The sequence below is a fragment of the Balaenoptera physalus genome, assembly GCF_965194825.1.
Source record: "Balaenoptera physalus genome assembly, chromosome: 1".
Lineage (NCBI taxonomy): Eukaryota > Metazoa > Chordata > Mammalia > Artiodactyla > Balaenopteridae > Balaenoptera > Balaenoptera physalus.
The window spans coordinates 67,066,507-67,093,620 of NC_138882.1; the positions used below are offsets into that span (position 1 = coordinate 67,066,507).

The following is a 27,114-nucleotide window of genomic DNA, read 5'->3' on the forward strand; positions in this document are numbered from 1 at the left end:
ACTCAGCCATGAAATCAACGTCATAAGGCTAGTAGCAGCAAGATGAGTGGATTTAGGTAGGACGATTCTAAGTGAAATAAGTCGCACAGAAAAAGATACTTATCATAAGATATCACTTATAGAGGGAATATAAAAACCGCTACCCTTGAACTGAATTACAAATCAGAGCAGGGTCACACGTTTAGAAAACACACTATGGCTGCTTAACGGGAAAGGTGAGGTGGGGTGATGCATAAAACAAGGGTTTCAAATTAGCTCAGATACCATTCCATAAACGCAATATGTAATAGACAAGACCTACTCCTTGCTCAGTGAATTGGACTCAACAGCCCCTATTCACCGCCCAAGAATATATCTGACTAGTAAGAATCTTAAAACCTATGTATTGATATCTCTCTGTAAGTGAGTCAAGTGGCTGTAAAGCGGCATAAACACAGCAGTGAAAAGCAGCTAGACCGCATTATAAAAATCAATTACTTTTAAAAACCCGTGAAACAAAGACAGTGAAAGAGAGAGAAATTCTTACAAAATTCGTTCAGGGGCTGTGATGCCACCTGGATTGACGATATCTAGACCCACAGCTGATTGAGACATAAGGGTGGACACTCTTGGGGCTGAGAGGTTTGGTGAGGTTGGGTGAGCAAACGCAGACCCTTTAAAGTAATACTGCGTGGTACCCATCCCATGGGTCCCAAATCTCCAGGTTCAAGGGCATCTTCCTACATCGAAAACATGCATGAGAAACCCAGAAGATGGTACACCGTGTGATCGGGAAAGGTTTCGAAAACGCACCTCATTTCTCATCTCCTTGTGCTCGGGTTCGCCATTCCAGCCGCTTTACTAGCAATCTCCCTCCTTGGAGAATCAGCACCTTTATCCTCCTGTTCCGTACAGGTTGCAATTTGTCCTGAGGATGAACGGGAAGAGGGGGAACCAATGAGAGACTAGCTCTAGGTGTTGGGACAGGCACAGGTCACTCTATTTTCCCATCAGGAAGAAGAATTAACCACAGGCTCAGCCTGCCGCCCGGGACCAGAATAGGGCCTGAAGCAATCGTGCGCTTTTGCGGCCAGCTCCCAAGAAAGCGAGTTGAAAAATGGAGCTCAGGGGCACTGCAATTCACAAACCTGCAGACTTATAAATGATGACTCTCGTCCACAAATATATTGAGGGAAGGCAACGAAGAGGATTTGAAAGCAAGGCAGAATTGCAGGAAACAGATTTCAGGAGGGAGATTCGAATCGCCTTTAAAGCACAGGAAAAGCGGCAAAACCTCGACAATGATGCCCTTGGCCAAAAAGGGCGTATGCGTTTTTTCCTGAATATATTCAGGAAAAAACGCATACGCCCTTTTTGGCCAACCAAGCAACCTGGAAAGGCAAATCAGCGCTACAAAGAAGTCTCGCTTCCCATCGGTCAAAAGGGCCATGCTGAATAAAGGGTCAAAAGCAGAAATGCAAGACAGGCCATGGAGAAACGGGAGCCTGGCTACGCTGATGGGCGGGATGTAAATTGCCAACAGCCACACTGGAGAAGTGCACGGTGTGTCCTGAAACATCTAAAAAACTCAGCTTAGGGAGCATAGGGCACTTCCACTCATGGGCGTATAAATTGGGAAAACTAAAAATCAGCAAGACACAGGCACCCCAAAGTTTAGGGCTGCTCTGTTGACAAGAACCTCCACTTCGTTACACCTTAAATATCCCAGGAAAGAGAAAAATGGATAAAGAAGTTGTGGTCCTTATGTACAATGGAATATCACTCAGCCATGAAATCAACGTCATAAGGCTAGTAGCAGCAAGATGAGTGGATTTAGGTAGGACGATTCTAAGTGAAATAAGTCACACAGAAAAAGATACTTATCATAAGATATCACTTATAGAGGGAATATAAAAACCGCTACCCTTGAACTGAATTACAAATCAGAGCAGGGTCACACGTTTAGAAAACACACTATGGCTGCTTAACGGGAAAGGTGAGGTGGGGTGATGCATAAAACAAGGGTTTCAAATTAGCTCAGATACCGTTCCATAAACGCAATATGTAATAGACAAGACCTACTCCTTGCTCAGTGAATTGGACTCAACACCCCCTATTCACCGCCCAAGAATATATCTGACTAGTAAGAATCTTAAAACCTATGCTTTGATATCTCTCTCTAAGTGAGTCAAGTGGGTGTAAAGCGGCATAAACACAGCAGTGAAAAGCAGCTAGACCGCATTATAAAAATCAATTACTTTTAAAAACCCGTGAAACAAAGACAGTGAAAGAGAGAGAAATTCTTACAAAATTCGTTCAGGGGCTGTGATGCCACCTGGATTGACGATATCTAGACCCACAGCTGATTGAGACATAAGGGTGGACACTCTTGGGGCTGAGAGGTTTGGTGAGGTTGGGTGAGCAAACGCAGACCCTTTAAAGTAATACTGCGTGGTACCCATCCCATGGGTCCCAAATCTCCAGGTTCAAGGGCATCTTCCTACATCGAAAACATGCATGAGAAACCCAGAAGATGGTACACCGTGTGATCGGGAAAGGTTTCTAAAACGCACCTCATTTCTCATCTCCTTGTGTTCGGGTTCGCCATTCCAGCCGCTTTACTAGCAATCTCCCTCCTTGGAGAATCAGCACCTTTAACCTCCTGTTCCGTACAGGTTGCAATTTGTCCTGAGGATGAACGGGAAGAGGGGGAACCAATGAGAGACTAGCTCTAGGTGTTGGGACAGGCACAGGTCACTCTATTTTCCCATCAGGAAGAAGAATTAACCACAGGCTCAGCCTGCCGCCCGGGACCAGAATAGGGCCTGAAGCAATCGTGCGCTTTTGCGGCCAGCTCCCAAGAAAGCGAGTTGAAAAATGGAGCTCAGGGGCACTGCAATTCACAAACCTGCAGACTTATAAATGATGACTCTCGTCCACAAATATATTGAGGGAAGGCAACGAAGAGGATTTGAAAGCAAGGCAGAATTGCAGGAAACAGATTTCAGGAGGGAGATTCGAATCGCCTTTAAAGCACAGGAAAAGCGGCAAAACCTCGACAATGATGCCCTTGGCCAAAAAGGGCGTATGCGTTTTTTCCTGAATATATTCAGGAAAAAACGCATACGCCCTTTTTGGCCAACCAAGAAACCTGGAAAGGCAAATCAGCGCTACAAAGAAGTCTCGCTTCCCATCGGTCAAAAGGGCCATGCTGAATAAAGGGTCAAAACCAGAAATGCAAGACAGGCCATGGAGAAACGGGAGCCTGGCTACGCTGATGGGCGGAATGTAAATTGCCAACAGCCACTCTGGAGAAGTGCACGGTGTGTCCTGAAACATCTAAAAAACTCAGCTTAGGGAGCATAGGGCACTTCCACTCATGGGCGTATAAATTGGCAAAACTAAAACTCAGCAAGACACAGGCACCCCAAAGTTAAAGGCTGCTCTGTTGACAAGAACCTCCACTTCGTTACACCTTAAATATCCCAGGAAAGAGAAAAATAGATAAAGAAGTTGTGGTCCTTATGTACAATGGAATATCACTCAGCCATGAAATCAACGTCATAAGGCTAGTAGCAGCAAGATGAGTGGATTTAGGTAGGACGATTCTAAGTGAAATAAGTCGCACAGAAAAAGATACTTATCATAAGATATCACTTATAGAGGGAATATAAAAACCGCTACCCTTGAACTGAATTACAAATCAGAGCAGGGTCACACGTTTAGAAAACACACTATGGCTGCTTAACGGGAAAGGTGAGGTGGGGTGATGCATAAAACAAGGGTTTCAAATTAGCTCAGATACCGTTCCATAAACGCAATATGTAATAGACAAGACCTACTCCTTGCTCAGTGAATTGGACTCAACAGCCCCTATTCACCGCCCAAGAATATATCTGACTAGTAAGAATCTTAAAACCTATGTATTGATATCTCTCTGTAAGTGAGTCAAGTGGCTGTAAAGCGGCATAAACACAGCAGTGAAAAGCAGCTAGACCGCATTATAAAAATCAATTACTTTTAAAAACCCGTGAAACAAAGACAGTGAAAGAGAGAGAAATTCTTACAAAATTCGTTCAGGGGCTGTGATGCCACCTGGATTGACGATATCTAGACCCACAGCTGATTGAGACATAAGGGTGGACACTCTTGGGGCTGAGAGGTTTGGTGAGGTTGGGTGAGCAAACGCAGACCCTTTAAAGTAATACTGCGTGGTACCCATCCCATGGGTCCCAAATCTCCAGGTTCAAGGGCATCTTCCTACATCGAAAACATGCATGAGAAACCCAGAAGATGGTACACCGTGTGATCGGGAAAGGTTTCTAAAACGCACCTCATTTCTCATCTCCTTGTGTTCGGGTTCGCCATTCCAGCCGCTTTACTAGCAATCTCCCTCCTTGGAGAATCAGCACCTTTAACCTCCTGTTCCGTACAGGTTGCAATTTGTCCTGAGGATGAACGGGAAGAGGGGGAACCAATGAGAGACTAGCTCTAGGTGTTGGGACAGGCACAGGTCACTCTATTTTCCCATCAGGAAGAAGAATTAACCACAGGCTCAGCCTGCCGCCCGGGACCAGAATAGGGCCTGAAGCAATCGTGCGCTTTTGCGGCCAGCTCCCAAGAAAGCGAGTTGAAAAATGGAGCTCAGGGGCACTGCAATTCACAAACCTGCAGACTTATAAATGATGACTCTCGTCCACAAATATATTGAGGGAAGGCAACGAAGAGGATTTGAAAGCAAGGCAGAATTGCAGGAAACAGATTTCAGGAGGGAGATTCGAATCGCCTTTAAAGCACAGGAAAAGCGGCAAAACCTCGACAATGATGCCCTTGGCCAAAAAGGGCGTATGCGTTTTTTCCTGAATATATTCAGGAAAAAACGCATACGCCCTTTTTGGCCAACCAAGCAACCTGGAAAGGCAAATCAGCGCTACAAAGAAGTCTCGCTTCCCATCGGTCAAAAGGGCCATGCTGAATAAAGGGTCAAAACCAGAAATGCAAGACAGGCCATGGAGAAACGGGAGCCTGGCTACGCTGATGGGCGGAATGTAAATTGCCAACAGCCACTCTGGAGAAGTGCACGGTGTGTCCTGAAACATCTAAAAAACTCAGCTTAGGGAGCATAGGGCACTTCCACTCATGGGCGTATAAATTGGCAAAACTAAAACTCAGCAAGACACAGGCACCCCAAAGTTAAAGGCTGCTCTGTTGACAAGAACCTCCACTTCGTTACACCTTAAATATCCCAGGAAAGAGAAAAATGGATAAAGAAGTTGTGGTCCTTATGTACAATGGAATATCACTCAGCCATGAAATCAACGTCATAAGGCTAGTAGCAGCAAGATGAGTGGATTTAGGTAGGACGATTCTAAGTGAAATAAGTCGCACAGAAAAAGATACTTATCATAAGATATCACTTATAGAGGGAATATAAAAACCGCTACCCTTGAACTGAATTACAAATCAGAGCAGGGTCACACGTTTAGAAAACACACTATGGCTGCTTAACGGGAAAGGTGAGGTGGGGTGATGCATAAAACAAGGGTTTCAAATTAGCTCAGATACCGTTCCATAAACGCAATATGTAATAGACAAGACCTACTCCTTGCTCAGTGAATTGGACTCAACAGCCCCTATTCACCGCCCAAGAATATATCTGACTAGTAAGAATCTTAAAACCTATGTATTGATATCTCTCTGTAAGTGAGTCAAGTGGCTGTAAAGCGGCATAAACACAGCAGTGAAAAGCAGCTAGACCGCATTATAAAAATCAATTACTTTTAAAAACCCGTGAAACAAAGACAGTGAAAGAGAGAGAAATTCTTACAAAATTCGTTCAGGGGCTGTGATGCCACCTGGATTGACGATATCTAGACCCACAGCTGATTGAGACATAAGGGTGGACACTCTTGGGGCTGAGAGGTTTGGTGAGGTTGGGTGAGCAAACGCAGACCCTTTAAAGTAATACTGCGTGGTACCCATCCCATGGGTCCCAAATCTCCAGGTTCAAGGGCATCTTCCTACATCGAAAACATGCATGAGAAACCCAGAAGATGGTACACCGTGTGATCGGGAAAGGTTTCTAAAACGCACCTCATTTCTCATCTCCTTGTGTTCGGGTTCGCCATTCCAGCCGCTTTACTAGCAATCTCCCTCCTTGGAGAATCAGCACCTTTAACCTCCTGTTCCGTACAGGTTGCAATTTGTCCTGAGGATGAACGGGAAGAGGGGGAACCAATGAGAGACTAGCTCTAGGTGTTGGGACAGGCACAGGTCACTCTATTTTCCCATCAGGAAGAAGAATTAACCACAGGCTCAGCCTGCCGCCCGGGACCAGAATAGGGCCTGAAGCAATCGTGCGCTTTTGCGGCCAGCTCCCAAGAAAGCGAGTTGAAAAATGGAGCTCAGGGGCACTGCAATTCACAAACCTGCAGACTTATAAATGATGACTCTCGTCCACAAATATATTGAGGGAAGGCAACGAAGAGGATTTGAAAGCAAGGCAGAATTGCAGGAAACAGATTTCAGGAGGGAGATTCGAATCGCCTTTAAAGCACAGGAAAAGCGGCAAAACCTCGACAATGATGCCCTTGGCCAAAAAGGGCGTATGCGTTTTTTCCTGAATATATTCAGGAAAAAACGCATACGCCCTTTTTGGCCAACCAAGCAACCTGGAAAGGCAAATCAGCGCTACAAAGAAGTCTCGCTTCCCATCGGTCAAAAGGGCCATGCTGAATAAAGGGTCAAAACCAGAAATGCAAGACAGGCCATGGAGAAACGGGAGCCTGGCTACGCTGATGGGCGGGATGTAAATTGCCAACAGCCACACTGGAGAAGTGCACGGTGTGTCCTGAAACATCTAAAAAACTCAGCTTAGGGAGCATAGGGCACTTCCACTCATGGGCGTATAAATTGGGAAAACTAAAAATCAGCAAGACACAGGCACCCCAAAGTTTAGGGCTGCTCTGTTGACAAGAACCTCCACTTCGTTACACCTTAAATATCCCAGGAAAGAGAAAAATGGATAAAGAAGTTGTGGTCCTTATGTACAATGGAATATCACTCAGCCATGAAATCAACGTCATAAGGCTAGTAGCAGCAAGATGAGTGGATTTAGGTAGGACGATTCTAAGTGAAATAAGTCACACAGAAAAAGATACTTATCATAAGATATCACTTATAGAGGGAATATAAAAACCGCTACCCTTGAACTGAATTACAAATCAGAGCAGGGTCACACGTTTAGAAAACACACTATGGCTGCTTAACGGGAAAGGTGAGGTGGGGTGATGCATAAAACAAGGGTTTCAAATTAGCTCAGATACCGTTCCATAAACGCAATATGTAATAGACAAGACCTACTCCTTGCTCAGTGAATTGGACTCAACACCCCCTATTCACCGCCCAAGAATATATCTGACTAGTAAGAATCTTAAAACCTATGCTTTGATATCTCTCTCTAAGTGAGTCAAGTGGGTGTAAAGCGGCATAAACACAGCAGTGAAAAGCAGCTAGACCGCATTATAAAAATCAATTACTTTTAAAAACCCGTGAAACAAAGACAGTGAAAGAGAGAGAAATTCTTACAAAATTCGTTCAGGGGCTGTGATGCCACCTGGATTGACGATATCTAGACCCACAGCTGATTGAGACATAAGGGTGGACACTCTTGGGGCTGAGAGGTTTGGTGAGGTTGGGTGAGCAAACGCAGACCCTTTAAAGTAATACTGCGTGGTACCCATCCCATGGGTCCCAAATCTCCAGGTTCAAGGGCATCTTCCTACATCGAAAACATGCATGAGAAACCCAGAAGATGGTACACCGTGTGATCGGGAAAGGTTTCTAAAACGCACCTCATTTCTCATCTCCTTGTGTTCGGGTTCGCCATTCCAGCCGCTTTACTAGCAATCTCCCTCCTTGGAGAATCAGCACCTTTAACCTCCTGTTCCGTACAGGTTGCAATTTGTCCTGAGGATGAACGGGAAGAGGGGGAACCAATGAGAGACTAGCTCTAGGTGTTGGGACAGGCACAGGTCACTCTATTTTCCCATCAGGAAGAAGAATTAACCACAGGCTCAGCCTGCCGCCCGGGACCAGAATAGGGCCTGAAGCAATCGTGCGCTTTTGCGGCCAGCTCCCAAGAAAGCGAGTTGAAAAATGGAGCTCAAGGGCACTGCAATTCACAAACCTGCAGACTTATAAATGATGACTCTCGTCCACAAATATATTGAGGGAAGGCAACGAAGAGGATTTGAAAGCAAGGCAGAATTGCAGGAAACAGATTTCAGGAGGGAGATTCGAATCGCCTTTAAAGCACAGGAAAAGCGGCAAAACCTCGACAATGATGCCCTTGGCCAAAAAGGGCGTATGCGTTTTTTCCTGAATATATTCAGGAAAAAACGCATACGCCCTTTTTGGCCAACCAAGCAACCTGGAAAGGCAAATCAGCGCTACAAAGAAGTCTCGCTTCCCATCGGTCAAAAGGGCCATGCTGAATAAAGGGTCAAAACCAGAAATGCAAGACAGGCCATGGAGAAACGGGAGCCTGGCTACGCTGATGGGCGGAATGTAAATTGCCAACAGCCACTCTGGAGAAGTGCACGGTGTGTCCTGAAACATCTAAAAAACTCAGCTTAGGGAGCATAGGGCACTTCCACTCATGGGCGTATAAATTGGCAAAACTAAAACTCAGCAAGACACAGGCACCCCAAAGTTAAAGGCTGCTCTGTTGACAAGAACCTCCACTTCGTTACACCTTAAATATCCCAGGAAAGAGAAAAATGGATAAAGAAGTTGTGGTCCTTATGTACAATGGAATATCACTCAGCCATGAAATCAACGTCATAAGGCTAGTAGCAGCAAGATGAGTGGATTTAGGTAGGACTATTCTAAGTGAAATAAGTCACACAGAAAAAGATACTTATCATAAGATATCACTTATAGAGGGAATATAAAAACCGCTACCCTTGAACTGAATTACAAATCAGAGCAGGGTCACACGTTTAGAAAACACACTATGGCTGCTTAACGGGAAAGGTGAGGTGGGGTGATGCATAAAACAAGGGTTTCAAATTAGCTCAGATACCGTTCCATAAACCCAATAGGTAATACACAACACCTACTCCTTGCTCAGTGAATTGGACTCAACACCCCCTATTCACCGCCCAAGAATATATCTGGCTAGTAAGAATCTTAAAACCTAGGCATTGATATATCTCTGTAAGTGAGTCAAGTGGCTGTAAAGCGGCCTAAACACAGCAGTGAAAAGCAGGTAAACCCCATTATAAAAATCAATTACTTTTAAAAACCCGTGAAACAAAGACAGTGAAAGAGACAGAAATTCTTAGAAAATTCGTTCAGGGGCTGTGATGCCACCTGGATTGACCATATCTAGACCCACAGCTGACTGAGACATAAGGGTGGACACTCTTGGGGCTGAGAGGTTTGGTGAGGTTGGGTGAGCAAACGCAGACCCTTTAAAGTAATACTGCGTGGTACCCATCCCATGGGTCCCAAGTCTCCAGGTTCAAGGGCATCTTCCTACATCGAAAACATGCATGAGAAACCCAGAAGATGGTACACCGTGTGATCGGGAAAGGTTTCTAAAACGCACCTCATTTCTCATCTCCCTGTGCTCGGGTTCGCCATTCCAGCCGCTTTACTAGCAATCTCCCTCCTTGGAGAATCAGCACCTTTAACCTCCTGTTCCGTACACGTTGCAATTTGTCCTGAGGATGAACGGGAAGAGGGGGAACGAATGAGAGACTAGCTCTAGGTGTTGGGACATGCACAGGTCACTCTATTTTCCCAGCAGGAAGAAGAATTAACCACAGGCTCAGCCTGCCGCCCGAGACCAGAATAGGGCCTGAAGCAATCCTGCGCTTTTGCGGCCAGCTCCCAAGAAAGCGAGTTGAAAAATGGAGCTCAGGGGCACTGCAATTCACAAACCTGCAGACTTATAAATGATGACTCTCGTCCACAAATATATTGAGGGAAGGCAACGAAGAGGATTGGAAAGCAAGGCAGAATTGCAGGAAACAGATTTCAGGAGGGAGATGAGAATCGCCTTTAACGCACAGGAAAAGCGGCAAAACCTCGACAATGATGCCCTTGGCCAAAAAGGGCGTATGCGTTTTTTCCTGAATATATTCAGGAAAAAACGCATACGCCCTTTTTGGCCAACCAAGCAACCTGGAAAGGCAAATCAGCGCTACAAAGAAGTCTCGCTTCCCATCGGTCAAAAGGGCCATGCTGAATAGTGTCAAAACCAGAAATGCAAGACAGGCCATGGAGAAACGGGAACCTGGCTATGCTGATGGGCGGGATGTAAATTGCCAACAGCCACTCTGGAGAAGTGCACGGTGTGTCCTGAAACATCTAAAAAACTCAGCTTAGGGAGCATAGGGCACTTCCACTCATGGGCGTATAAATTGGGAAAACTAAAAATCAGCAAGACACAGGCACCCCAAAGTTTAGGGCTGCTCTGTTGACAAGAACCTCCACTTCGTTACACCTTAAATATCCCAGGAAAGAGAAAAATGGATAAAGAAGTTGTGGTCCTTATGTACAATGGAATATCACTCAGCCATGAAATCAACGTCATAAGGCTAGTAGCAGCAAGATGAGTGGATTTAGGTAGGACGATTCTAAGTGAAATAAGTCACACAGAAAAAGATACTTATCATAAGATATCACTTATAGAGGGAATATAAAAACCGCTACCCTTGAACTGAATTACAAATCAGAGCAGGGTCACACGTTTAGAAAACACACTATGGCTGCTTAACGGGAAAGGTGAGGTGGGGTGATGCATAAAACAAGGGTTTCAAATTAGCTCAGATACCGTTCCATAAACGCAATATGTAATAGACAAGACCTACTCCTTGCTCAGTGAATTGGACTCAACACCCCCTATTCACCGCCCAAGAATATATCTGACTAGTAAGAATCTTAAAACCTATGCTTTGATATCTCTCTCTAAGTGAGTCAAGTGGGTGTAAAGCGGCATAAACACAGCAGTGAAAAGCAGCTAGACCGCATTATAAAAATCAATTACTTTTAAAAACCCGTGAAACAAAGACAGTGAAAGAGAGAGAAATTCTTACAAAATTCGTTCAGGGGCTGTGATGCCACCTGGATTGACGATATCTAGACCCACAGCTGATTGAGACATAAGGGTGGACACTCTTGGGGCTGAGAGGTTTGGTGAGGTTGGGTGAGCAAACGCAGACCCTTTAAAGTAATACTGCGTGGTACCCATCCCATGGGTCCCAAATCTCCAGGTTCAAGGGCATCTTCCTACATCGAAAACATGCATGAGAAACCCAGAAGATGGTACACCGTGTGATCGGGAAAGGTTTCTAAAACGCACCTCATTTCTCATCTCCTTGTGTTCGGGTTCGCCATTCCAGCCGCTTTACTAGCAATCTCCCTCCTTGGAGAATCAGCACCTTTAACCTCCTGTTCCGTACAGGTTGCAATTTGTCCTGAGGATGAACGGGAAGAGGGGGAAGCAATGAGAGACTAGCTCTAGGTGTTGGGACAGGCACAGGTCACTCTATTTTCCCATCAGGAAGAAGAATTAACCACAGGCTCAGCCTGCCGCCCGGGACCAGAATAGGGCCTGAAGCAATCGTGCGCTTTTGCGGCCAGCTCCCAAGAAAGCGAGTTGAAAAATGGAGCTCAGGGGCACTGCAATTCACAAACCTGCAGACTTATAAATGATGACTCTCGTCCACAAATATATTGAGGGAAGGCAACGAAGAGGATTTGAAAGCAAGGCAGAATTGCAGGAAACAGATTTCAGGAGGGAGATTCGAATCGCCTTTAAAGCACAGGAAAAGCGGCAAAACCTCGACAATGATGCCCTTGGCCAAAAAGGGCGTATGCGTTTTTTCCTGAATATATTCAGGAAAAAACGCATACGCCCTTTTTGGCCAACCAAGCAACCTGGAAAGGCAAATCAGCGCTACAAAGAAGTCTCGCTTCCCATCGGTCAAAAGGGCCATGCTGAATAAAGGGTCAAAACCAGAAATGCAAGACAGGCCATGGAGAAACGGGAGCCTGGCTACGCTGATGGGCGGGATGTAAATTGCCAACAGCCACACTGGAGAAGTGCACGGTGTGTCCTGAAACATCTAAAAAACTCAGCTTAGGGAGCATAGGGCACTTCCACTCATGGGCGTATAAATTGGGAAAACTAAAAATCAGCAAGACACAGGCACCCCAAAGTTTAGGGCTGCTCTCTTGACAAGAACCTCCACTTCGTTTCACATTAAATATCCCAGGAAGGAGAAAAATGGATAAAGAAGTTGTGGTCCTTATGTACAATGGAATATCACTCAGCCATGAAATCAACGTCATAAGGCTAGTAGCAGCAAGATGAGTGGATTTAGGTAGGACTATTCTAAGTGAAATAAGTCACACAGAAAAAGATACTTATCATAAGATATCACTTATAGAGGGAATATAAAAACCGCTACCCTTGAACTGAATTACAAATCAGAGCAGGGTCACACGTTTAGAAAACACACTATGGCTGCTTAACGGGAAAGGTGAGGTGGGGTGATGCATAAAACAAGGGTTTCAAATTAGCTCAGATACCGTTCCATAAACCCAATAGGTAATAGACAACACCTACTCCTTGCTCAGTGAATTGGACTCAACACCCCCTATTCACCGCCCAAGAATATATCTGGCTAGTAAGAATCTTAAAACCTAGGCATTGATATATCTCTGTAAGTGAGTCAAGTGGCTGTAAAGTGGCCTAAACACAGCAGTAAAAAGCAGGTAAACCCCATTATAAAAATCAATTACTTTTAAAAACCCGTGAAACAAAGACAGTGAAAGAGACAGAAATTCTTACAAAATTCGTTCAGGGGCTGTGATGCCACCTGGATTGACCATATCTAGACCCACAGCTGACTGAGACATAAGGGTGGACACTCTTGGGGCTGAGAGGTTTGGTGAGGTTGGGTGAGCAAACGCAGACCCTTTAAAGTAATACTGCGTGGTACCCATCCCATGGGTCCCAAGTCTCCAGGTTCAAGGGCATCTTCCTACATCGAAAACATGCATGAGAAACCCAGAAGATGGTACACCGTGTGATCGGGAAAGGTTTCTAAAACGCACCTCATTTCTCATCTCCCTGTGCTCGGGTTCGCCATTCCAGCCGCTTTACTAGCAATCTCCCTCCTTGGAGAATCAGCACCTTTAACCTCCTGTTCCGTACACGTTGCAATTTGTCCTGAGGATGAACGGGAAGAGGGGGAACGAATGAGAGACTAGCTCTAGGTGTTGGGACATGCACAGGTCACTCTATTTTCCCAGCAGGAAGAAGAATTAACCACAGGCTCAGCCTGCCGCCCGAGACCAGAATAGGGCCTGAAGCAATCGTGCGCTTTTGCGGCCAGCTCCCAAGAAAGCGAGTTGAAAAATGGAGCTCAGGGGCACTGCAATTCACAAACCTGCAGACTTATAAATGATGACTCTCGTCCACAAATATATTGAGGGAAGGCAACGAAGAGGATTTGAAAGCAAGGCAGAATTGCAGGAAACAGATTTCAGGAGGGAGATTCGAATCGCCTTTAAAGCACAGGAAAAGCGGCAAAACCTCGACAATGATGCCCTTGGCCAAAAAGGGCGTATGCGTTTTTTCCTGAATATATTCAGGAAAAAACGCATACGCCCTTTTTGGCCAACCAAGCAACCTGGAAAGGCAAATCAGCGCTACAAAGAAGTCTCGCTTCCCATCGGTCAAAAGGGCCATGCTGAATAAAGGGTCAAAACCAGAAATGCAAGACAGGCCATGGAGAAACGGGAGCCTGGCTACGCTGATGGGCGGGATGTAAATTGCCAACAGCCACACTGGAGAAGTGCACGGTGTGTCCTGAAACATCTAAAAAACTCAGCTTAGGGAGCATAGGGCACTTCCACTCATGGGCGTATAAATTGGGAAAACTAAAAATCAGCAAGACACAGGCACCCCAAAGTTTAGGGCTGCTCTGTTGACAAGAACCTCCACTTCGTTACACCTTAAATATCCCAGGAAAGAGAAAAATGGATAAAGAAGTTGTGGTCCTTATGTACAATGGAATATCACTCAGCCATGAAATCAACGTCATAAGGCTAGTAGCAGCAAGATGAGTGGATTTAGGTAGGACGATTCTAAGTGAAATAAGTCACACAGAAAAAGATACTTATCATAAGATATCACTTATAGAGGGAATATAAAAACCGCTACCCTTGAACTGAATTACAAATCAGAGCAGGGTCACACGTTTAGAAAACACACTATGGCTGCTTAACGGGAAAGGTGAGGTGGGGTGATGCATAAAACAAGGGTTTCAAATTAGCTCAGATACCGTTCCATAAACGCAATATGTAATAGACAAGACCTACTCCTTGCTCAGTGAATTGGACTCAACACCCCCTATTCACCGCCCAAGAATATATCTGACTAGTAAGAATCTTAAAACCTATGCTTTGATATCTCTCTCTAAGTGAGTCAAGTGGGTGTAAAGCGGCATAAACACAGCAGTGAAAAGCAGCTAGACCGCATTATAAAAATCAATTACTTTTAAAAACCCGTGAAACAAAGACAGTGAAAGAGAGAGAAATTCTTACAAAATTCGTTCAGGGGCTGTGATGCCACCTGGATTGACGATATCTAGACCCACAGCTGATTGAGACATAAGGGTGGACACTCTTGGGGCTGAGAGGTTTGGTGAGGTTGGGTGAGCAAACGCAGACCCTTTAAAGTAATACTGCGTGGTACCCATCCCATGGGTCCCAAATCTCCAGGTTCAAGGGCATCTTCCTACATCGAAAACATGCATGAGAAACCCAGAAGATGGTACACCGTGTGATCGGGAAAGGTTTCTAAAACGCACCTCATTTCTCATCTCCTTGTGTTCGGGTTCGCCATTCCAGCCGCTTTACTAGCAATCTCCCTCCTTGGAGAATCAGCACCTTTAACCTCCTGTTCCGTACAGGTTGCAATTTGTCCTGAGGATGAACGGGAAGAGGGGGAAGCAATGAGAGACTAGCTCTAGGTGTTGGGACAGGCACAGGTCACTCTATTTTCCCATCAGGAAGAAGAATTAACCACAGGCTCAGCCTGCCGCCCGGGACCAGAATAGGGCCTGAAGCAATCGTGCGCTTTTGCGGCCAGCTCCCAAGAAAGCGAGTTGAAAAATGGAGCTCAGGGGCACTGCAATTCACAAACCTGCAGACTTATAAATGATGACTCTCGTCCACAAATATATTGAGGGAAGGCAACGAAGAGGATTTGAAAGCAAGGCAGAATTGCAGGAAACAGATTTCAGGAGGGAGATTCGAATCGCCTTTAAAGCACAGGAAAAGCGGCAAAACCTCGACAATGATGCCCTTGGCCAAAAAGGGCGTATGCGTTTTTTCCTGAATATATTCAGGAAAAAACGCATACGCCCTTTTTGGCCAACCAAGCAACCTGGAAAGGCAAATCAGCGCTACAAAGAAGTCTCGCTTCCCATCGGTCAAAAGGGCCATGCTGAATAAAGGGTCAAAACCAGAAATGCAAGACAGGCCATGGAGAAACGGGAGCCTGGCTACGCTGATGGGCGGGATGTAAATTGCCAACAGCCACACTGGAGAAGTGCACGGTGTGTCCTGAAACATCTAAAAAACTCAGCTTAGGGAGCATAGGGCACTTCCACTCATGGGCGTATAAATTGGGAAAACTAAAAATCAGCAAGACACAGGCACCCCAAAGTTTAGGGCTGCTCTCTTGACAAGAACCTCCACTTCGTTTCACATTAAATATCCCAGGAAGGAGAAAAATGGATAAAGAAGTTGTGGTCCTTATGTACAATGGAATATCACTCAGCCATGAAATCAACGTCATAAGGCTAGTAGCAGCAAGATGAGTGGATTTAGGTAGGACTATTCTAAGTGAAATAAGTCACACAGAAAAAGATACTTATCATAAGATATCACTTATAGAGGGAATATAAAAACCGCTACCCTTGAACTGAATTACAAATCAGAGCAGGGTCACACGTTTAGAAAACACACTATGGCTGCTTAACGGGAAAGGTGAGGTGGGGTGATGCATAAAACAAGGGTTTCAAATTAGCTCAGATACCGTTCCATAAACCCAATAGGTAATAGACAACACCTACTCCTTGCTCAGTGAATTGGACTCAACACCCCCTATTCACCGCCCAAGAATATATCTGGCTAGTAAGAATCTTAAAACCTAGGCATTGATATATCTCTGTAAGTGAGTCAAGTGGCTGTAAAGTGGCCTAAACACAGCAGTAAAAAGCAGGTAAACCCCATTATAAAAATCAATTACTTTTAAAAACCCGTGAAACAAAGACAGTGAAAGAGACAGAAATTCTTACAAAATTCGTTCAGGGGCTGTGATGCCACCTGGATTGACCATATCTAGACCCACAGCTGACTGAGACATAAGGGTGGACACTCTTGGGGCTGAGAGGTTTGGTGAGGTTGGGTGAGCAAACGCAGACCCTTTAAAGTAATACTGCGTGGTACCCATCCCATGGGTCCCAAGTCTCCAGGTTCAAGGGCATCTTCCTACATCGAAAACATGCATGAGAAACCCAGAAGATGGTACACCGTGTGATCGGGAAAGGTTTCTAAAACGCACCTCATTTCTCATCTCCCTGTGCTCGGGTTCGCCATTCCAGCCGCTTTACTAGCAATCTCCCTCCTTGGAGAATCAGCACCTTTAACCTCCTGTTCCGTACACGTTGCAATTTGTCCTGAGGATGAACGGGAAGAGGGGGAACGAATGAGAGACTAGCTCTAGGTGTTGGGACATGCACAGGTCACTCTATTTTCCCAGCAGGAAGAAGAATTAACCACAGGCTCAGCCTGCCGCCCGAGACCAGAATAGGGCCTGAAGCAATCGTGCGCTTTTGCGGCCAGCTCCCAAGAAAGCGAGTTGAAAAATGGAGCTCAGGGGCACTGCAATTCACAAACCTGCAGACTTATAAATGATGACTCTCGTCCACAAATATATTGAGGGAAGGCAACGAAGAGGATTTGAAAGCAAGGCAGAATTGCAGGAAACAGATTTCAGGAGGGAGATTCGAATCGCCTTTAACGCACAGGAAAAGCGGCAAAACCTCGACAATGATGCCCTTGGCCAAAAAGGGCGTATGCGTTTTTTCCTGAATATATTCAGGAAAAAACGCATACGCCCTTTTTGGCCAACCAAGCAACCTGGAAAGGCAAATCAGCGCTACAAAGAAGTCTCGCTTCCCATCGGTCAAAAGGGCCATGCTGAATAGTGTCAAAACCAGAAATGCAAGACAGGCCATGGAGAAACGGGAGCCTGGCTATGCTGATGGGCGGGATGTAAATTGCCAACAGCCACTCTGGAGAAGTGCACGGTGTGTCCTGAAACATCTAAAAAACTCAGCTTAGGGAGCATAGGGCACTTCCACTCATGGGCGTATAAATTGGGAAAACTAAAAATCAGCAAGACACAGGCACCCCAAAGTTTAGGGCTGCTCTGTTGACAAGAACCTCCACTTCGTTACACCTTAAATATCCCAGGAAAGAGAAAAATGGATAAAGAAGTTGTGGTCCTTATGTACAATGGAATATCACTCAGCCATGAAATCAACGTCATAAGGCTAGTAGCAGCAAGATGAGTGGATTTAGGTAGGACGATTCTAAGTGAAATAAGTCACACAGAAAAAGATACTTATCATAAGATATCACTTATAGAGGGAATATAAAAACCGCTACCCTTGAACTGAATTACAAATCAGAGCAGGGTCACACGTTTAGAAAACACACTATGGCTGCTTAACGGGAAAGGTGAGGTGGGGTGATGCATAAAACAAGGGTTTCAAATTAGCTCAGATACCGTTCCATAAACGCAATATGTAATAGACAAGACCTACTCCTTGCTCAGTGAATTGGACTCAACACCCCCTATTCACCGCCCAAGAATATATCTGACTAGTAAGAATCTTAAAACCTATGCTTTGATATCTCTCTCTAAGTGAGTCAAGTGGGTGTAAAGCGGCAAAAACACAGCAGTGAAAAGCAGGTAAACCCCATTATAAAAATCAATTACTTTTAAAAACCCGTGAAACAAAGACAGTGAAAGAGAGAGAAATTCTTACAAAATTCGTTCAGGGGCTGTGATGCCACCTGGATTGACCATATCTAGACCCACAGCTGATTGAGACATAAGCGTGGACACTCTTGGGGCTGAGAGGTTTGGTGAGGTTGGGTGAGCAAACACAGACCCTTTAAAGTAATACTGCGTGGTACCCATCCCATGGGTCCCAAGTCTCCAGGTTCAAAGGCATCTTCCTACATCGAAAACATGCATGAGAAACCCAGAAGATGGTACACCGTGTGATCGGGAAAGGTTTCTAAAACGCACCTCATTTCTCATCTCCCTGTGCTCGGGTTCGCCATTCCAGCCGCTTTACTAGCAATCTCCCTCCTTGGAGAATCAGCACCTTTAACCTCCTGTTCCGTACAGGTTGCAATTTGTCCTGAGGATGAACGGGAAGAGGGGGAACGAATGAGAGACTAGCTCTAGGTGTTGGGACATGCACAGGTCACTCTATTTTCCCAGCAGGAAGAAGAATTAACCACAGGCTCAGCCTGCCGCCCGGGACCAGAATAGGGCCTGAAGCAATCGTGCGCTTTTGCGGCCAGCTCCCAAGAAAGCGAGTTGAAAAATGGAGCTCAGGGGCACTGCAATTCACAAACCTGCAGAGTTATAAATGATAACTGTCGCCCACAAATATATTGAGGGAAGGCAAAGAAGAGGATTTGAAAGCAAGGCAGAATTGCAGGAAACAGATTTCAGGAGGTAGATTCGAATCGCCTTTAAAGCACATGGAAAGCGGCAAAACCTCGACAATGATGCCCTTGGCCAAAAAGGGCGTATGCGTTTTTTCCTGAATATATTCAGGAAAAAACGCATACGCCCTTTTTGGTCAACCAAGAAACCTGGAAAGGCAAATCAGCGCTACAAAGAAGTCTCGCTTCCCATCGCTCAAAAGGGCCATGCTGAATAAAGGGTCAATACCAGAAATGCAGGAAAGGCCATGGAGAAATGGGAGCCTTGCTACGCTGATGGGCAGGATGTAAATTGCGAAGAGCCACTCTGGCGAAGTGCACGGTGTGTCCTGAAACATCTACAAAACACAGCTTAGAGAGCATAGGGCACTTCCACTCATGGGCGTATATACTGGGAAAACTAAAAATCAGCAAGACACAGGCACCCCAAAGTTTAGGGCTGCTCTGTTGACAAGAACCTCCACTTCGTTACACGTTAAATATCCCAGGAAAGAGAAAAATGGATAAAGAAGCTGTGGTCCTTATGTACAAAGCAATATCACTCAGCCATGAAATCAACGTCATAAGGCTAGTAGCAGCATGATGAATGATTTTAGGTACGACGATTCTAAGTGAAATAAGTCACACAGAAAAAGACACTTATTATAAGATATCACTTATACAGGGAATGGAAAAACCGCTACCCTTGAACTGAATTACAAAACAGAACAGAGTCACTCGTTGAGAAAACACACTATGGCTGCTTAACTGGAAAGGTGAGGTGGGGTGATGCATAAAACAAGGGTTTCAAATTAGCTCAGATACCGTTCCATATACCCAATATGTAATAGACAAGAAGTACGCCTTGCTCAGTGAACTGGACTCAACACACCCTATTCACCGCCCAAGAATATATCTGACTAGTAAGAATCTTAAAACATATGAATTGATATCTCTCTGTAAGTGAGTCAAGTGGGTGTAAAGCGGCATAAACACAGCAGTGAAAAGCAGATAAACCCCATTATAAAATTCAATTACTGTTAAAAACCCGTGAAACAAAGACAGTGAAATAGAGAGAAATTCTTACAAAATTCGTTCAGGGGATGTGATGCCACCTGGATTGACCATATCTAGACCCACAGCTGATTGAGACATAAGGGTGGACACTCTTGGGGCTGAGAGGATTGGTGAGGTTGGGTGAGCAAATGCAGACCCTTTAAAGTAATACTGCGTGGTTCCCATCCCATGGGTCCCAAATCTCCAGGTTCAAGGGCATCTTCCTACATCGAAAAAATGCCTGAGAATCCCAGAAGATGGTACACCGTGTGATCAGGAAAGGTTTCTAAAACCCACCCCATTTCTCATCTCCTTGTGCTCGGGTTCGCCATTCCAGCCGCTTTACTAGCAATCTCCCTCTTGGAGAATCAGCACCTTTAAGCTCCTGTTCCGTACAGGTTGCAGTTTGTCCTGAGGATGAACGGGAAGAGGGGGAAACAATGAGAGGCTAGCGCTAGGTGTTGGGACAGGCACAGGCCACTCTAATTTCCCATCAGGAAGAAGAATTAACCACAGGCTCAGCCTGCCGCACAGAACCAGAATAGGGCCTTAAGCAATCCTGCGGTTTTGCGGCCAGCTTCCAAAAAAGCGAGTTGAAAAATGGAGCTCAGGGGCACTGCAATTCACAGTCCTGTAGAGTTATAAATGGTAACTCAAGTCCAAAAATATATTGAAGGAAGGCAACGAAGAGGAGTTAAAAGCAAGGCAGAATTGCAGGAAATTTATATAGTTTTTATGTTAAGTGTTTATATACATTTAACATACATTAGCCTATTTAGGTTAGCCCCATAATCCTAATTTTTCCATCCTTCCACCTTTCATTTTGGTTAACCATTAGTTTGTTTTATAAGTCTGTGAGTGTCTTTTTCTGTGGAGGTATGTTCATTGGTAGCAATCTTAGGATAACTTGTATAAATGATATCATAGTATATTTGTCATTCCCTTTTGACTTACTTTACCTAATATGATTATTTCTAAGCTCATTTGTAGTCCTGAAAATGGCACTCTTCATTTTTTTCCCGAGGCTACTATTCCATTCTGTACATATACCACTTCTTCTTTGTCAATTCATCTGTTTATGGGCCTTTTTTTTTGCTTCCATGTCTTGGCTATTTCAATATTGCTGCAGTGCACATTTGCCTGCCTCTGTCTTTCCGATTCTGGTGGTCTTAGATTATAGGCCCAAAAGGTGCCCTGCTACATCATCTGGTAGCTCAATTTTTACCTTTTAAAGCAGCTCCATTCAGTTTTCGTTAATGCTGTTACCACTTTACATCCCACCAGCTGCTAGAAGGTACAAAGTTCTCTAAAACCCCTTCAGCATTTATAGGTTGTAGACGTTTTGCTGATGGTCATTTGACTGGTGTGAGCTGAAACCTTTTTGGAGGTTGGATTTGCATGTGGCTAATAATTCCTTATACTGAGCTTTAGGCATGTCCTTTTTTTCTTTTCCTCTTTTTTATTTAAAGAGTGAGTACAACTCCTCTCTTCATATTGACTTCTTGAAAAATTTGTCATGTGTTGAATTTTCTTGCCTATTCCCTACCCCAGGGCATTTTTTGAGGGAAGGTGTCATTTACAGCCCTGCAGTCCTTGGGGCTATTAAGCAACCATTAGCACTGGGTTTAAAGCTGCTGTTGTGAGAAACAGCCACAAGGCGGCAGCATTATTACGTTCTCAGCCCTTGTTACTAGGGCAACAGAGTCTTCCTGGAGGTAGTGTTCCGAGGTTGTATATTAGAGAAGAATGTGCGGGGACAAGCCCCCAGATTTCAGGAGGTAGATACGAATCGCCTTTAGAGCACATGAAAAGCGGCAAAACGTCGACAATGATGCACTTGGCCAAAAAGGGCCTATGCGTTTTTTCCTGAATATATTCAGGAAAAAACGCATAGGCCCTTTTTGGCCAACCAAGCAAGCCGGAAAGGCAAATCAGCACTACAAATAAGTCTCGCTTCCCATCCGTCCAAAAGCCATTCAAAAAAGTGTAAAAACCAGAAGTGCAGGACAGGCCAGGTAGAAAAGGGAGCCTTGTTAGGCTGATGGGCGGGATGTAAATTGCCAACGGCCACTCTGGAGAAGTGCATGGTGTTTCCTAAAACATCTAAAAAACAGAGCTAGAGAGCATAGGGCCCTTCCACTCGTGGGCGTATAAAATGGGAAAACGAAAAATCAACAAGACACAGGCACCCCAAAGTTTAGGACTGCTCTGTTTACAAGAACCTCCACTTCAGTACACGTTAAATATGCCAGGATAGCGAAAAATGGATAAAGAAGTGTGGTACTTATGTACAATGGCATATCACTCAGCCATGAAATCAGTGTCATACGGCTACTAGCAGCATGATGAGTGGATTTAGGTACGATGTTTCTAAGTGAAATAAGTCACACAGAAAAAGAAACTTATCATAAGATATCACTTATAGAGGGAAAGTAAAAATCGCTACCCATGACCTGATTACAAAACAGAACAGAGTCACACATTTAGAAAACACTGGATGGCTGCTTAACTGGAAAGGTGAGGTGCGGTGAGGCATAAAACAAGGGTTTGAAATTAGCACACATACCGTTCCATAAACCAAATATGTAACAGACAACACCTACCCCTTGCTCAGTGAACTGGACTCAACGCCCCGTATTCACCGCACAAGAGTATATCTGACAAGTAAGAATCTTAAAACCTATGTATTGATATCTCTCTGTAAATGAATCAAGTGGGTGTAAAGCGGCATAAACACAGCAGTGAAAATCAGCTAAACCCCATTATAAAAATAGATTACAGAAAAACCCCCAACAAAGACAGTGAAAGAGAGAGAAATTCGTAAAAAGTTCGTTCAGGGGCAGTGAAGCAAACTGGATCGACCATATCTAGACCCACAGCTGGATTAGATATAAGGCTGGACACTCTTGGGGCTGAGAGGATTGGTGAGGTTGGGTGAGCAAACGCCTACCCTTTAAAGTAATAGTGCATGGTACCCATTCTATGGGTCCCAAATCTCCAGGTTCAAGGGAATCTTCTTAGAGCAAAAAAATGCATGGGAAACCCAGTGGAAGGTAAACAGTGTGATCGGGAAAGGTTTCTGAAACGCACCTCTTTCCTCATCTCCTGGTGCTCGGGTTCGCCATTCCAGCCGCATTACTAACAATCTCCCCACTTGGAGAATCAGCACCTTTAACCTCCTGTTTCGTACAGGTTGCAATTTGTCCTGAGGATGAATGGGAAGAGGGGGAACCCATGAGAGGGTAGCTCTAGGTGTTCGGACAGGCACAGGTCACTCTAATTTCCATCAGGAAGAAGAATTAACCACAGGCTCAGCCTGCCCCATGGAACCAGATTGGGCCTGAAGCCATCCTGCGGTTTTTCGGCCAACTCCCAAAAGAGCGAGTTGAAAAATGGAGCTCAGGGGCACTGCAATTCAGAGACCTGCAGAGTTATAAATAATAACTGTCGTCCACAAATATATTGAGGGAAGGCAACGAAGAGGATTTGAAAGCAAGGCAGAATTGCAGGAAACAGATTTCAGGAGGTAGATTCGAATCGCCTTTAAAGCACATGGAAAGCGGCAAAACCTCGACAATGATGCCCTTGGCCAAAAAGGGCGTATGCGTTTTTTCTGAATATATTCAGAAAAAAACGCATACGCCCTTTTTGGTCAACCAAGAAACCTGGAAAGGCAAATCAGCGCTACAAAGAAGTCTCGCTTCCCATCGCTCAAAAGGGCCATGCTGAATAAAGGGTCAATACCAGAAATGCAGGAAAGGCCATGGAGAAATGGGAGCCTTGCTACGCTGATGGGCAGGATGTAAATTGCGAAGAGCCACTCTGGCGAAGTGCACTGTGTGTCCTGAAACATCTACAAAACACAGCTTAGAGAGCATAGGGCACTTCCACTCATGGGCGTATATATTGGGAAAACTAAAAATCAGCAAGACAAATGCACCCCAAAGTTTAGGGCTGCTCTGTTGACAAGAAACTCCACTTCGTTACACGTTAAATATCCCAGGAAAGAGAAAAATGCATAAAGAAGCTGTGGTCCTTATGTACAATGCAATATCACTCAGCCATGAAATGAACGTCATAAGGCTAGTAGCAGCATGATGAGTGGATTTAGGTACGACAATTCTAAGTGAAATAAGTCACACAGAAAAAGACACTTATTATAAGATATCACTTATACAGAGAATGGAAAAATCGCTACCCTTGAACTGAATTACAAAACAGAACAGAGTCACTCGTTGAGAAAACACACTATGGCTGCTTAACTGGAAAGGTGAGGTGGGGTGATGCATAAAACAAGGGTTTCAAATTAGCTCAGATACCATTCCATATACCCAATATGTAATAGACAAGAAGTACGCCTTGCTCAGTGAACTGGACTCAACACACCCTATTCACCGCCCAAGAATATATCTGACTAGTAAGAATCTTAAAACATATGAATTGATATCTCTCTGTAAGTGAGTCAAGTGGGTGTAAAGCGGCATAAACACAGCAGTGAAAAGCAGATAAACCCCATTATAAAATTCAATTACTGTTAAAAACCCGTGAAACAAAGACAGTGAAATAGAGAGAAATTCTTACAAAATTCGTTCAGGGGATGTGATGCCACCTGGATTGACCATATCTAGACCCACAGCTGATTGAGACATAAGGGTGGACACTCTTGGGGCTGAGAGGATTGGTGAGGTTGGGTGAGCAAATGCAGACCCTTTAAAGTAATACTGCGTGGTTCCCATCCCATGGGTCCCAAATCTCCAGGTTCAAGGGCATCTTCCTACATCGAAAAAATGCCTGAGAATCCCAGAAGATGGTACACCGTGTGATCAGGAAAGGTTTCTAAAACCCACCCCATTTCTCATCTCCTTGTGCTCGGGTTCGCCATTCCAGCCGCTTTACTAGCAATCTCCCTCTTGGAGAATCAGCACCTTTAAGCTCCTGTTCCGTACAGGTTGCAGTTTGTCCTGAGGATGAACGGGAAGAGGGGGAAACAATGAGAGGCTAGCGCTAGGTGTTGGGACAGGCACAGGCCACTCTAATTTCCCATCAGGAAGAAGAATTAACCACAGGCTCAGCCTGCCGCACAGAACCAGAATAGGGCCTTAAGCAATCCTGCGGTTTTGCGGCCAGCTTCCAAAAAAGCGAGTTGAAAAATGGAGCTCAGGGGCACTGCAATTCACAGTCCTGTAGAGTTATAAATGGTAACTCAAGTCCAAAAATATATTGAAGGAAGGCAACGAAGAGGAGTTAAAAGCAAGGCAGAATTGCAGGAAATTTATATAGTTTTTATGTTAAGTGTTTATATACATTTAACATACATTAGCCTATTTAGGTTAGCCCCATAATCCTAATTTTTCCATCCTTCCACCTTTCATTTTGGTTAACCATTAGTTTGTTTTATAAGTCTGTGAGTGTCTTTTTCTGTGGAGGTATGTTCATTGGTAGCAATCTTAGGATAACTTGTATAAATGATATCATAGTATATTTGTCATTCCCTTTTGACTTACTTTACCTAATATGATTATTTCTAAGCTCATTTGTAGTCTTGAAAATGGCACTCTTCATTTTTTTCCCGAGGCTACTATTCCCTTCTGTACATATACCACTTCTTCTTTGTCAATTCATCTGTTTATGGGCCTTTTTTTTGCTTCCATGTCTTGGCTATTTCAATATTGCTGCAGTGCACATTTGCCTGCCTCTGTCTTTCCGATTCTGGTGGTCTTAGATTATAGGCCCAAAAGGTGCCCTGCTACATCATCTGGTAGCTCAATTTTTACCTTTTAAAGCAGCTCCATTCAGTTTTAGTTAATGCTGTTACCACTTTACATCCCACCAGCTGCTAGAAGGTACAAAGTTCTCTAAAACCCCTTCAGCATTTATAGGTTGTAGACGTTTTGCTGATGGTCATTTGACTGGTGTGAGCTGAAACCTTTTTGGAGGTTGGATTTGCATGTGGCTAATAATTCCTTATACTGAGCTTTAGGCATGTCCTTTTTTTCTTTTCCTCTTTTTTATTTAAAGAGTGAGTACAACTCCTCTCTTCATATTGACTTCCTGAAAAATTTGTCATGTGTTGAATTTTCTTGCCTATTCCCTACCCCAGGGCATTTTTTGAGGGAAGGTGTCATTTACAGCCCTGCAGTCCTTGGGACTATTAAGCAACCATTAGCACTGGGTTTAAAGCTGCTGTTGTGAGAAACAGCCACAAGGCGGCAGCATTATTACGTTCTCAACCCTTGTTACTAGGGCAACAGAGTCTTCCTGGAGGTAGTGTTCCGAGGTTGTATATTAGAGAAGAATGTGCGGGGACAAGCCCCCAGATTTCAGGAGGTAGATACGAATCACCTTTAGAGCACATGAAAAGCGGCAAAACGTCGACAATGATGCACTTGGCCAAAAAGGGCCTATGCGTTTTTTCCTGAATATATTCAGGAAAAAACGCATAGGCCCTTTTTGGCCAACCAAGCAAGCCGGAAAGGCAAATCAGCACTACAAATAAGTCTCGCTTCCCATCCGTCTAAAAGCCATTCAAAAAAGTGTAAAAACCAGAAGTGCAGGACAGGCCAGGTAGAAAAGGGAGCCTTGTTAGGCTGATGGGCGGGATGTAAATTGCCAACGGCCACGCTGGAGAAGTGCATGGTGTTTCCTAAAACATCTAAAAAACAGAGCTAGAGAGCATAGGGCCCTTCCACTCGTGGGCGTATAAAATGGGAAAACGAAAAATCAACAAGACACAGGCACCCCAAAGTTTAGGACTGCTCTGTTTCCAAGAACCTCCACTTCAGTACACGTTAAATATGCCAGGATAGCGAAAAATGGATAAAGAAGTGTGGTACTTATGTACAATGGCATATCACTCAGCCATGAAATCAGTGTCATACGGCTACTAGCAGCATGATGAATGGATTTAGGTACGATGTTTCTAAGTGAAATAAGTCACACAGAAAAAGAAACTTATCATAAGATATCACTTATAGAGGGAAAGTAAAAATCGCTACCCATGACCTGATTACAAAACAGAACAGAGTCACACATTTAGAAAACACTGGATGGCTGCTTAACTGGAAAGGTGAGGTGCGGTGAGGCATAAAACAAGGGTTTGAAATTAGCACACATACCGTTCCATAAACCAAATATGTAACAGACAACACCTACCCCTTGCTCAGTGAACTGGACTCAACGCCCCGTATTCACCGCACAAGAGCATATCTGACAAGTAAGAATCTTAAAACCTATGTATTGATATCTCTCTGTAAATGAATCAAG

At 44.5% G+C, this 27,114-nt stretch overlaps 1 long non-coding RNA gene across 1 annotated transcript in view; it reads right to left on the minus strand.

Annotated features, from left to right (window-relative positions):
• Positions 1-759: 759 nt before the first annotated feature.
• LOC309648234 overlaps positions 760-27,114 on the minus strand; it is a 205,000-nt gene continuing 178,645 nt past the window's right edge. The window contains exon 3 of the long non-coding RNA XR_014256542.1: positions 760-907. This is a non-coding gene — a long non-coding RNA (uncharacterized lncRNA). The remainder of the gene's footprint in view (positions 908-27,114) is intronic.